Below are 12178 nucleotides of genomic sequence, written 5' to 3'. Positions count from 1 at the left end.
TTGTACCCAAAACCCTAAATTGGTTCAAACTAACCCACTTTTTTTTTAACAGAAACATTTATGAATAGATATTGCTTAACCCGAATGGTGCCTGTCACAGAGTTGTTTTACATCATTTCCCTCTTATATAGATAAAGAAGGTAATTGACTGACTAGACTACAAGCACAATGTGAAATATAATTTAAACAGCGAGTCAATTCATTGTTATCACATTATGTAAATGCAGAATTTGTTCATAGATTTGGGGGGGATTTCATTAGATTGTGCAAGTGTGTTTTGAAAGAAGGAAAGAGGAAAAGTCTAGCGCATTTGCATGCTTGCAAAGATCAACACTATTAACCCTTTGTTATGATCATAGATGGACACGCCTTAGAACGGACGCCATAATACTCAACTAGCTTAGACGCTCAACCGCGATTAATCAGTAGAGTTCCATTGATGTTAAGACGACTGCAACGGCTTGAAAATCATTAATATATATGTAAAGTCCGGATTATATATATAAATGAGATTCTATTAAGTAATGCCTATTTTTTAAAGGAGCTAGAGCTAACGTAGATGATAGCCCTCGCGCGTATATGATGGGACGTTCATGCGAGACATGACAATTCTTTGTCATCGGTAGACAAATCACGCAGGTCCATTTTGGTCAAACAGCAACTTCCTCAGCGCAAAATAACAGAAACACTTGTTTACCAAAGGCGAGGGCGTGAATCGTTGCGGTCTCAGCTCGGTCCTTTGCTCTTTGAAAAAAGGAAGGTCACATGCAGTCCACGTGTCTCGCCGCTCCCAGCTTGTGACCTCGCAGCTCCTCTCTTGACCGTATTGAATGTGAAATGAGCCAATCGCTTTGAAATTCGCAAATCAAATCACTTTGTTTGACGCTAATGCCAGCTAGTGCTAGTGCGTAGCTGTTTGTCAACTCTATAATCAACAACCAACTTTGTGTGGGGGGGGGGGGGGGGGACAACTTGGTATAGCGTATTTCCTCAAATAGTGTGAAGTCGATGCCGTGCCTTAATTAATCGCCGGGTACGTCATCAGAATAAATGAAAACCAATCCGCACCTTTTCAGCCATTTTATGTCGTAACGCCAAACAACACTAAATTGACGTCAGAGCGCTCGCATCGCAAACGTCCCGCGACCAAACCCAGAAGAGCAAGTTGAGCGCGTTACATTGTGACGGCAAGTGAACTTATTACTCATGAATCGCTGGTTACCTGAACCCTGAGCAACAGTGATGTCATTTTTCGTCGGCAGCAAGTGGCAAAATGGCCGTCCCCCCTGAGATGGCTCAAAACAGGTGAATTTTGCTGCGTCATTTATATTCCACAAAGGCAATATAATCAATGCGAGTAGTGGGGGCACATATAAAGATCTAAGATATTTTTGACTGGCGAGTACGTTCCAACGTAAACATAAATAATACAACCTAAAACTTCACTATATGAGGAAATACGCTATGTGTATCCCAAATAGTTCGGCTTTATTTTCTGTCAAAGTTCTGATTTGTCAAAGGGCTCCCTTTTTATTTTTAAATTTGGGAATGTATGCTTCTAACTCACCAGTGCAGAGTACCAAACCACGCAAAAGAACAGCCCGTGCTCACACGTGGCCGCAGTCCACATCTTTTTTGTATAATGTACATTTAGTTGATTTGTTTACGTTTTTTCTTCTTCTTTTTTTTAACACAGTGTTCCGCTCTCAGGATGATGAAATGTTCTCAGGGAATTAACCAAAAATAAGAATTGCATTCTTTTGGGAATCATCCACTCACCAGATAGGAGAGACGTATGGAACCGCTTTTGTGTACTGATATCATGATCTACCTCTTGAGTTTGACATTTCTGTTTTGTTTTGTCCTTTTTTTTTTTTCTTCTTCTGACCTGTTGGTTGCTATTGTATCGTTCTGGGAGTGGTTTCCTAACTTGCCGCAGACTCCAAGGTCTTCCTTCCTATTTTTTTTGTTTGCTTTGATTAGTTTACAGCAAGAAACCTACCTCATAAGTTCAACGTTGTCATTTTTTTTCTGATGACAACAACTCCTGACCTCCCACATCTACCTCCTCCTTGCGTTTATAACACAGTAGCTGGCTTCGACGCAGGGTCGAAGCCCCTCGGGAAAGTTGTTGTTGTTGGGATGACGCAGTTTGATCAGAAATAGGAGCCACCTGTCTTTGTTCTATTTGTCTTTCACCAAATAGTTGCGCCGCCTTCGATACCGGCTACTTTTTTTTTTTTTGGCGAGGATAATTAGAGATGGCGCGCCATTTTGTGTGCCACTTGTTTTTTTTTTTTTTAAATAACGTTGACGTTAAGCATTACAAAATGTTTTTTTCCCCTTCCCAACGAAGACTTCAAGGCAGTCGGGCCTACGTGGAATTAAGACGCATTTGTGAAGGTTTCCGTCAAAGGCCACTCACTCACACTGGGGCATCTTGAACCATGCTTAACTCATTCAAACCCCAAAACGTGTAAAATAAGTTTTTTAATACTTTGTCCTTCACTACCTTTAATTAACAGAAAATAAGTCTTTGATGCAGCTTCTGACCTGAAAAGGTCGCTTAAAGCAGTAGTAGTTATTACAAAAAACGGCCAGCAGGTGGCAGCAGAGTATAAGAGAACAGCCAGGGCCATGTTGCAAAAAAGCTCTTTTTGCCAGTGTTTTAAACAGATTTGTGAATAATGATGAAACTTAGCTATATTCTAATGCTAATTGCTGCAAAACGAAAACAGATACAAAAATACTTTTTTTTCCTGATGAAAGAAGAGACTCTAATCTTTCTTTTGGTAGGTTCCATGTTTTTTTTTTATAGCAATAGAGCAGAATATTCTGTGGGCCTTGCAAAATCTGTCAAAATCCAGTAAAGCGGCCGGGAGCGAAGGGGGTTGCTTCAGTTAGCGCGCGTCCTCTCAAGCGCAAGTCAAAACGTTGTGGTTCTCATTTTTTCGGAATCCATCATTCACAAAAAATGTATCAAGGCAACTGGACTTTCAATCCAAAAAGCTTCCTCAGTTCATATTCGAATGGTTGTTGTTGCCGCCTGCCGTGGCTTGTCAGTGACTGTCCTTCCTCTCCCAAATGTGGTTGCTCCGAAATGAAAATCTCATCTCGGCGAGATCTCCAATGTCGAGGTCATTGCACTCGTTACTACACCGTGTTGTTTATTCTCTGTTTGCTGAGGTTTTTTCCCCCCAAAATTTATGCTGAGTCTGTTTTTTTTTTTTTTTAATGATTGAAATCGAATCTATTGTACTGCATAGACAAAATCCTGATGTGTGTTTGCTCCTTCTGTTCTCCACTGTGGTGCTTGGGACAAGTGCAATGGCCTCGACAGTTCTACAACGTATGGCAGCTTCTTCAGGGACACGCCCACCAGAGATTTTTTTATTTGTATTTAAAAAAAATGAGGAATCCTTTTGGATTTAAGTGAAACAATCGAAACATTTGGTCCTCAGTGTACTTGAACATACAGATGACCTGGCGTGAGTGCGGCCCAAAAAATAACAATTTTTTTTAAAAAACTTTTTTTCTAATCACTAACTACCGATTGATGTAAAGTTTTAAGCACATTCTTAAGGCGGACAATACAGCAGAGTAATAATTGCGTTCCTGTTTAAAGGGCTATAAGGGGTACAAATTAGTTTGGTTCCAGATTTCCTCCCAACAAAGTCTGACGCATTTTTGCTTTTGACGTGCTCAGAAGTGAAATGTTTTTTTTTTGCTGAACGTATTTGAATACATTTATTTGACCACCCAAATTCTAGACCAGTTGTTCTCAAACTGACCTGCGGGGGGAGTCTTGTTTTCACGCAAGGTTTTCATGAATAATTTGCATTATGATTTTGAAGTCCCTCCAAGGGCTCTCTGGACCTAAAATTGTTTGAGAACCACTGTTCTATCACGTCGACCAAAGTAGGTGCTGTCCTGAAAGTGGCCGAGCGGAAATCTTTCAAGCAAATCAATCAAAGCGAATACGCAACTTTTTATGTGATTTTTCTAAACCATCTGTTTATGTAAAAGTTGTGCTAAAGTAGTTGAATCAAACCATACGTTATTTCAACAACTGCTTTTGGTTAGTTGCACAACTGCCTAAAAAAAAACGTTAATAAATGAACACTACGGTTTTTTTTATTTGCAAAAAATATGGGCTGTTATGTACATTTTGCCATTATATGTTAATATCAAGGCAGTCGTTTTTTTTTTTTTTTTTTTGATAAGTCAGCATAACCAAGGCTGATAATGGTTAAGCGGAAACGTGTACTGAATGTGGTTCATTTCTCACTCACTCGCCTTATGTGTGTTTATTTACCTTCACATACCTCAACTGCGGCTTTACCTTCACAGACAACAACAAAATGGAACGTGCGCAGTTTATTTCTCATCGTGATGGCCTTATTATGTCCTCGTACATGAAACAATCCTGAAAAGCTGTGTCGTTAAAGAATTCCAACGAGGGCAGTACAGTGCATATATACCTCCTCATACTGACAAATGACCTCATTGTTTTTCTTTTTTGGACGTGACATTGTTGCCAGTGAGAGCCATGTGCACTCTCTGTGTTTGGAGGACGTGTAAGCACTGATCGAGTGGGCAAACGTGTTCTTCTTTGTGTGCAGATACTTGTGTTTTTAACCTTTTAATCAAAGTGTACTGCCTTTTTTTTAATTCTGTAAATCTTGGATTTTTAAATGTGTTTAAAGGTCTGAAATGTTTTACTTGATTGGAAAATAAACCTATTATTTTGGCATTAAAGTATGTATATTTCCTACTACTCAAGCATTTATATCTTTTGTTTGTTGTTGATTTGTGATGGTAAATGAAAACAGTCTTGTCCGCACAGGGTTGTGAACCAGTGGCGGCAAGCTTCCCCCCTTGCCCCCACCCACATTTACTTCATCTTCCACTAAAGACGACTAATACTGTATTACTGTAGCCTTCTTCTGTCTGCATGACTGTATTGTACTGCCACTGGTGGTCAAGTTGTGAACAACAGGAGTGTGAATTAGGCAAACTCTCTTATGTTTTTATAAAGTAGTGTAATATAAAGTGCTAATTTTTCCTTGTTGAAAATATTTGAAAAGATCCCTGAATTACTTTTTTGAGGTTTTTAATATTTTTAGAATTTGCTTTAGAATTAGTTTTTTTTGGTGGTTATTTTATTTAGTTTTAGAGCAAGTTTGTTCGTTTTTATTTTTGAAAATGCTTGATTTTTGTTAAGTAAAAAAAAAATTTGTATTAATTTTAGTTTTCTCTCTCAATATTATTTGTTGGGTACATTTTTTTCCCCTATAGGTCCTTTATTAAACTAAAATTCTCAAATACAGATGTTTAGCACGACGCAATACATTTAAAATGAAGTGTGAATTATGCAAAATCTGTGTTATGTTTTTATAAAGTAGCGCAATATAAAGTGCCAATTTTTACTTTTATTTTTACTTTAATATTTGTAGATTTTTATTTTTTAATTATAATTTTTTTTTTTTTGTTTTTAGAGCAAGTTTTAATTTTAGTTTTTTTTCTCTCTCAATATTTGTTGAGTACATTTTTTTTTTAAAAACTACAATTCTCAAATAACTGACTGATGTTCAGTAAGACGCAATACATTTAAAATGAACCCCGAAAACCTCATGGATCATATTAATAGATAAAAAAACATTTTGATATATATATAGATAATGTTATTGAGTTTTGTATACGTAAAGTGTAGTTTTGGTTTGTTTGTTTAGTTCTCCCCCACCCCCAAAAAGGATTTCCTTTATTATTCTTGTTAATTTTTTTGTTTAATTGTTTGTTTAGCTTTAATTAATTAAAATAACCTCTGGTCCTCACCGCTGCCCCCAACATTCATAATAAATGTAATAATAACTTAAAAAGTAAAATGGTACTACTACACCATTGCTTGTGTTCTTTTCGGTTGGTGTTCAATTTCTAATGTAACGTTGCCGTCTGTCCAATAGGGGGCAGCCTGTTGCCACTTGCCGCCATCCGCCATGCTGGTAATCAGTCACCTGCCCCATTCACGCAAACCGCTGTTTTTCCTTTTTTCACGGCAATCTTCAACGTCTCTTATAATCCCTTTTAGCTCTCCAATCCTCCACCAATGTTCCAATTTAACCATCACTTTGTTTACAATTCCCGTTATTACATGCCTTTAGCTTTTTAGCATCTCGAGATTTGTCAAGGTCAGATTTAGACACAGACAAGTGTGTGTGTGCTTGTTGCGTTTACTCCCTATGTGTGTGTGTGTGTGCGTGTGTTTGCACAGCATACACTTTTCCATCCTGTCCTATTCCTCATTCCTAAACTACACGTTGACCTTTGTTGTGCCGCCTGCAGGCTGTATGCTTTAACCTTTTCCGCTGAGGCATTGGGAATACACGGCAAATCCTAGATGTGGTGCGTTTGTGCGACGCACAGTCGTGCACGAATCCCCCATCACAACCACACACACTCACACAAAAAAAACAAACACATAAAAATGTAAACATGCAGATGGCTGCCTCTCCATCAAAGAGCCACCGTGTTTGCAGGACTGTTCCATCCACTGTTGCACCTGAATTATTCATCCCCTCATTAAAATGCACTACGAGTAATGACAGGCAAGAGTGTGTTTTTGGGGCCTATTCTTTCCCAGGCTAAAACGCAGAGGTCATTATGAGTCATTTTGCAGTCAATTTGCTGTGATCAAGTGTGCTCCCGAGTAAGACAAAAAACAGCCCATTTAGTGCTGGTGCATTTTGGGAGTTCATGTATGAGCAGATCAAACGTTACATGCTTTCTTGTCCATTTGGCTGGCCGGTAAGAGGGGGGGGGGGGGGGAGAAAATGACTTGGATGAAAGGAAAAAAAAAAAAAAAAAAGCTCTGATGGAGCTGCGATGAGCGACGGGGAAGGACTGGAAGGAAAGTCTGGTGGGGAAAAGTGTGAGACAGCACTGCAGTCACTCGGCGTGTGTGAGCTACAGTGGCGTGTATAGTATGCAAGTCAAAAGAGAAAAAGAAAATACTGGACTTCAAATGTGACACATAGCTGAGACGACATCGTTGTTCTGAAAATTATTTTTTTGGGGAAAAAAAGAAAGATATGATGCATTGTAAGGCTTTTAAAACAACAAAAACAAGGATGTGATCATGATGTATAGGAAAGGGTCCCCCCCCACCCCCCAAAAAAGATGTATGGTCAAAACAAAAAAAAATCTACTGATATAATATATGAGGCATTAAAAAAAATATGCACATGAAGTGTAATCAGACTACAAGGACCCCATGATGTATATGAAAAACATTTTTTTTAAACAAATAATATAATATATGGTGTAGCATTAAAAAAAAAAAAGATGTACGGTAAGGCAACGACTAAAAAACTAGAAGAATGACATTTTTTTTAAATGACATGACATCAAGTCTTACTATACATCATATATATATATTTTTTTAAAGTCTTACTATACATCATGTCATAAAAAAAGTCTTATAGATTATGTCATATTTAAAAAATAAGTCTTACTATATATATATCTTATAAAAAAAAGCCTTACGTCATTTGGAAAAAAATAAGTCTTACTATAGATCATGTCATTTAAAAAATGTCTTACTATCATCTCTTTAAAAAAATAAGTCTTATCATACATCATGTCATTTAAAAAAAGTAATATTATGTATTTTGTCATCTTTAAAAAATAAGTCTTACTATACATCATGTCATTTAAAAAAAAGTCTTATAGATCATGTAGTTGAAAAAAATAAGTCTTACTATATAGATCATGTCATTTATGTCATTTAAAGAAACGTACTTTACATCATGACATTTTTAAAAAATTATGTGATTTAAAAAATAAGTCTTGCTATATACATTATGCCATTGTGTCATTTATTTAAAAAAAACTACTGTATGTGCCTTAAAAAAAAAAATCTTATTATACATCATGCCATAAAATACGTCTTACTGTACTTTATGTCATTAAAAAAAAGTCTTACTATATACATCATGCCATAAAAGAGTGATGCCAGTTCAAAAGATCAGGTCTTACTATACATCATCCATTTTCCGAACTGCTTATTCCAACAAAGAGTTGCAGGGGTGCCGGATCCTATCCCAGCTGTCTTCGGGCAGTGGGCGGCGTCCACTCTGAACCGGTTGCCAGCCAATCGCAGGACACATATTAGACAAACAACCATTCACACCCAGGGACAATTTGGAGTGTTCAATACCCTAACATAACTTTGCCAGCAAGATGAATTCTCGCGGAATTTGTGAGTTTACAAACTCCGGAGAAGACATCTTGCACTACAGGGTTTTTTTTTTTTAGGCAGGACGAAACCAATAAGCGCCGAAACAAACAAACCTAACAGACGATTAGGTCATGCAATTAATTCTGTTCTCGCAGAATTACTCACCGTTTCCTTGTAGAATTTGAACAGCGAGAGGAGTTTCGTGCATTTTTATCTGCTAAATAATATGTTTATACGCCAAAGCAAAGTCACATTCACGACGCCATTTTCGCCACGGCCCACATTAATTGCCTAATGTACACGATGCCGTCCTCGGGTAGCGTTCCGAAGAGCACTTAGGATAAGCAGGAAGAGGACTTAATATGATGGAAATAAGTGTGACAGACTTAACGATCGTCTGTGGGCGCGCTAACGCCTGCTGTGACCTTCCGTGTCAATCTGGAGGGCGGCCATTGGCGGCCATTACTGTTGGGGCCGCACAGCTGCGAGTCGCTCTCATCATGACTCTCACCCCAAAAAAAAAACTCGGCGGGGAAAGGTGGCGGCGTCTCGCCGCCTGCGGGTGCCAAATACGAAATAATGATAAACAAAAGAAACGTCCCGGGGCCACCGGAAGATAGATAGATAGATAGATGGATGGATGGATGGATGGATGGATGGATAGATAGATAGATAGATAGATAGATAGATAGATAGATAGATAGATAGATAGATAGATAGATAGATAGATAGATAGATAGATAGATAGATAGATAGATAGATAGATAGATAGATAGATGGATGGATAGATGGATAGATAGATTGTTTGCTTGCTAGCTAGCTCACTATCTAGCTAGCAGATATAGATAGATAGATAGATAGATAGATAGATAGATAGATAGATAGATAGATAGATAGATAGATAGATAGATAGATAGATAGATAGATAGATAGATAGATGGATGGATAGATGGATAGATAGATTGCTTGCTTGCTAGCTAGCTCACTATCTAGCTAGCAGATATAGATAGATAGATAGATAGATAGATAGATAGATAGATAGATAGATAGATAGATAGATAGATAGATAGATAGATAGATAGATAGATAGATAGATAGATAGATAGATAGATAGATAGATAGATAGATAGATAGATAGATTGCTAGATAGATAGATAGATTAGTAGTAGAAACAAGGCTAAACTAAATAACAAAGGGACTCAAGTTCTTATTTACTGGGAGACGCATGGCCGACGACAAAGTGTGTCACTGGGCGCCATTTTAGAATTACTGAAATGGGAAATGAAAAACATTTTAACACTAGATTGCCACAATTCAGTAATGAGCCACGGAGTAACGGCATGGCATTATGGGGGGGGGGTGTTACGTTTTAGCTTTTAGCCTACATATCAATATCTTCAATTGACCACATTAGCATTTCTACGCTTCTGTAGTAAGCTGTATTTTTTTTGTAGCATAGCTTATCAAATCTTATTTTAGCTGCTTGTCATATTTCATTCTAACATATTACATTGTCTCCATTTTGTCATCCATATCTATTTTCATTGTATCTCATTGTGTCATCTTATAACAGAAGAAAAATTGGGGGCCCTCGGTTTGTGACAGTCCTGACATGACATTTTTCGAAGTTATGAATGCAACGGCGTACAAATCGTAATCACCAGGCACAATAAGTTACCACCATACTTGATGTCTCCGTTTGACAGTTTTTACATTTATAGCCAAAAATATACTGTAGTATTTAAAATACAAATATTTACTGTAATGCTAAATTTTTACTGATGTATAAACTCAGGTTATGTCGCAAAAAAAATACAGGTAAATAAATAAATAAATAAACTGACCAATCAATAATCTGTAACAGTTAACTAATTCACTGCAATTGACGTCTTTAAACGGCAAAAATTAATTTGAACAATTTCTATTAGTTTAACATTGTTTTCCATTTTGTATGAAAACCTAATTTTTTTATTGTACATTTAGAACAGATATAAAATGTGTGATTAATCGTGAGTTAACTAGTGAAGTCATGCGATTAATTACAATTTAATTTTTTTTTATCACCTCTTGCCCCTAATTTTTAATAAGCTTTTTTTTTTTTTTTTTTTTTTTTAAATGAATTTATGGCAGTGAATGAGTTGAGAAATGAGAAAGAAAGGATTTATAATAATAAAACCTAACCTTGGTCAAATGACCATGGTAACACGTTGTAATGACATTACTTGTGTTTTTAACAGCACAGCCCTTTTGTTATGACCCCCCCCCACGCACACACACAATCTTACAAATGGAGTTCACTTCATGTACAGCCAAGATGTCCTCGTGCGTGTGCGTGTGTGCAGTGCACACCCTTGGAGCTGATTAAGTGAACAGCGTTGGCCAGAAGGATCAACTCACTGCTTGTCATGTTACGGCACGCAACACAGCAAACCACTCAGTGTGTTCTCTTCCTGTGGGACGATTCACACGCGTGAAAACCGGCAACACAGTCGCGCTCATTAAGCGAGAAGCTCTAATTTATAACCTTTATTAGCTATACATAAAAATACTAGAGGTAGGAACTACAGTCATGGTGGTTTTCGTACTAGAGTTCCTTTAGTTCCTAACGAGCTAGCTCACTAGCTAGCTTGCTAAGTAGAACGTGTCATTATTAGAGAAAGTGACGCATGGCTTTTGACAGCTACCTGCAAGCTTCTTGGATCAAACACTTAATAATAATAATAAATAATAAATCAATAAATCAATATATTGAACTGGAAGAGATTCAATCGCTCTAAGTTCAAGAGCCAAGAGGAAACATGTAGCAATCAATTTTTTGACGTCAGTCTCCTCTGTCATCTTGTGTTGGCTATCCAAATCAATACGTATTGACATTGAGGAGGAATCGTAGAAAGGTTCAAGAAGATTGTATTACGATGTTGTCCACGAGTGAAACAGAACATGTACCTCAACAACTGACCTGGTTGGGTTTTCGAAGACTCTTGTTTTACGCAGAAGGGGTACACATGATTTTAAATATCTTAACTAGGGGGGGGGATCATCGCCGCGTGTGCTGTGTTTGGAGATGACCAACAAAATGTGCCATACGTGTAATGATATTTCAACCGACAGTTGTGAATCCACACCAAAACCAGACATCTGGTGCAGTACCAAGATTGACCTGTGAGAGGCAGCAGAGTGCGGCATGGCTGCCAGAATGTCGGAATATAAAATGAAGAAAGAGTAGTTGTAGTTGTAGAAGAAAACGAGTGGAAGACGAGTAAGAAGAAGTTGAACAAGCTACTCTAACTGTTAGCTCCATTGCTCCTGAATTGATTATTGTTGTTACATGGCACATTCTTGGAACCCGGAGGTTTCACTTTTTTTATTTGACCATTTTCTGAGCTGATTGTGGAGTGTATTATTATTATTGTTATTATTATTTATCCCCCTTACCCTCCACTCCCGAGCCACCCACCACCGCAGAATATTTGGTATAGATAATATTTCTAGAGACATAGTCAAAGTCATAGACAAAGATTTTAATTGGAACGGGGAAAAAAAAATTCAAATGCGGCACTGATTATCGCAAGTTAATCAATTTGCAGTCCTGCATCTACATGGGAACTACAAATATGGTATCTTTATAGTACTGTAGTTTTTTTGCTTGAAACATGTAGCTCTGTAGGACCGATTTACTTTTAAAAAAAAAGGAAAAAAAAGAGAAAAAGAAGAAGAAAAAAAAGAAATGTTACTTAACATAATGACTTCTTTTAAAAAATAAATAAAGCCCTTTCTTTCTGACAGATGATATTTTGCCAGTGTCAAACTGCTGCAGTATAGGACCATCTATTGCCAAGTAGTACTTACAAAATGTCAGTATCGGTGACTGATATCGGCAAACTTCACAAGTACTCTAGACCTTAAAATACTGTAAGGCCGTTATAGGTCCAGAAAGTAAAA

This window comes from Leptonotus elevatus, chromosome 18, assembly GCF_054856555.1.
Source record: "Leptonotus elevatus isolate MCC_2025b chromosome 18, RoL_Lele_1.0, whole genome shotgun sequence".
Lineage (NCBI taxonomy): Eukaryota > Metazoa > Chordata > Actinopteri > Syngnathiformes > Syngnathidae > Leptonotus > Leptonotus elevatus.
Note: the sequence above shows the minus strand (reverse complement) of the source record.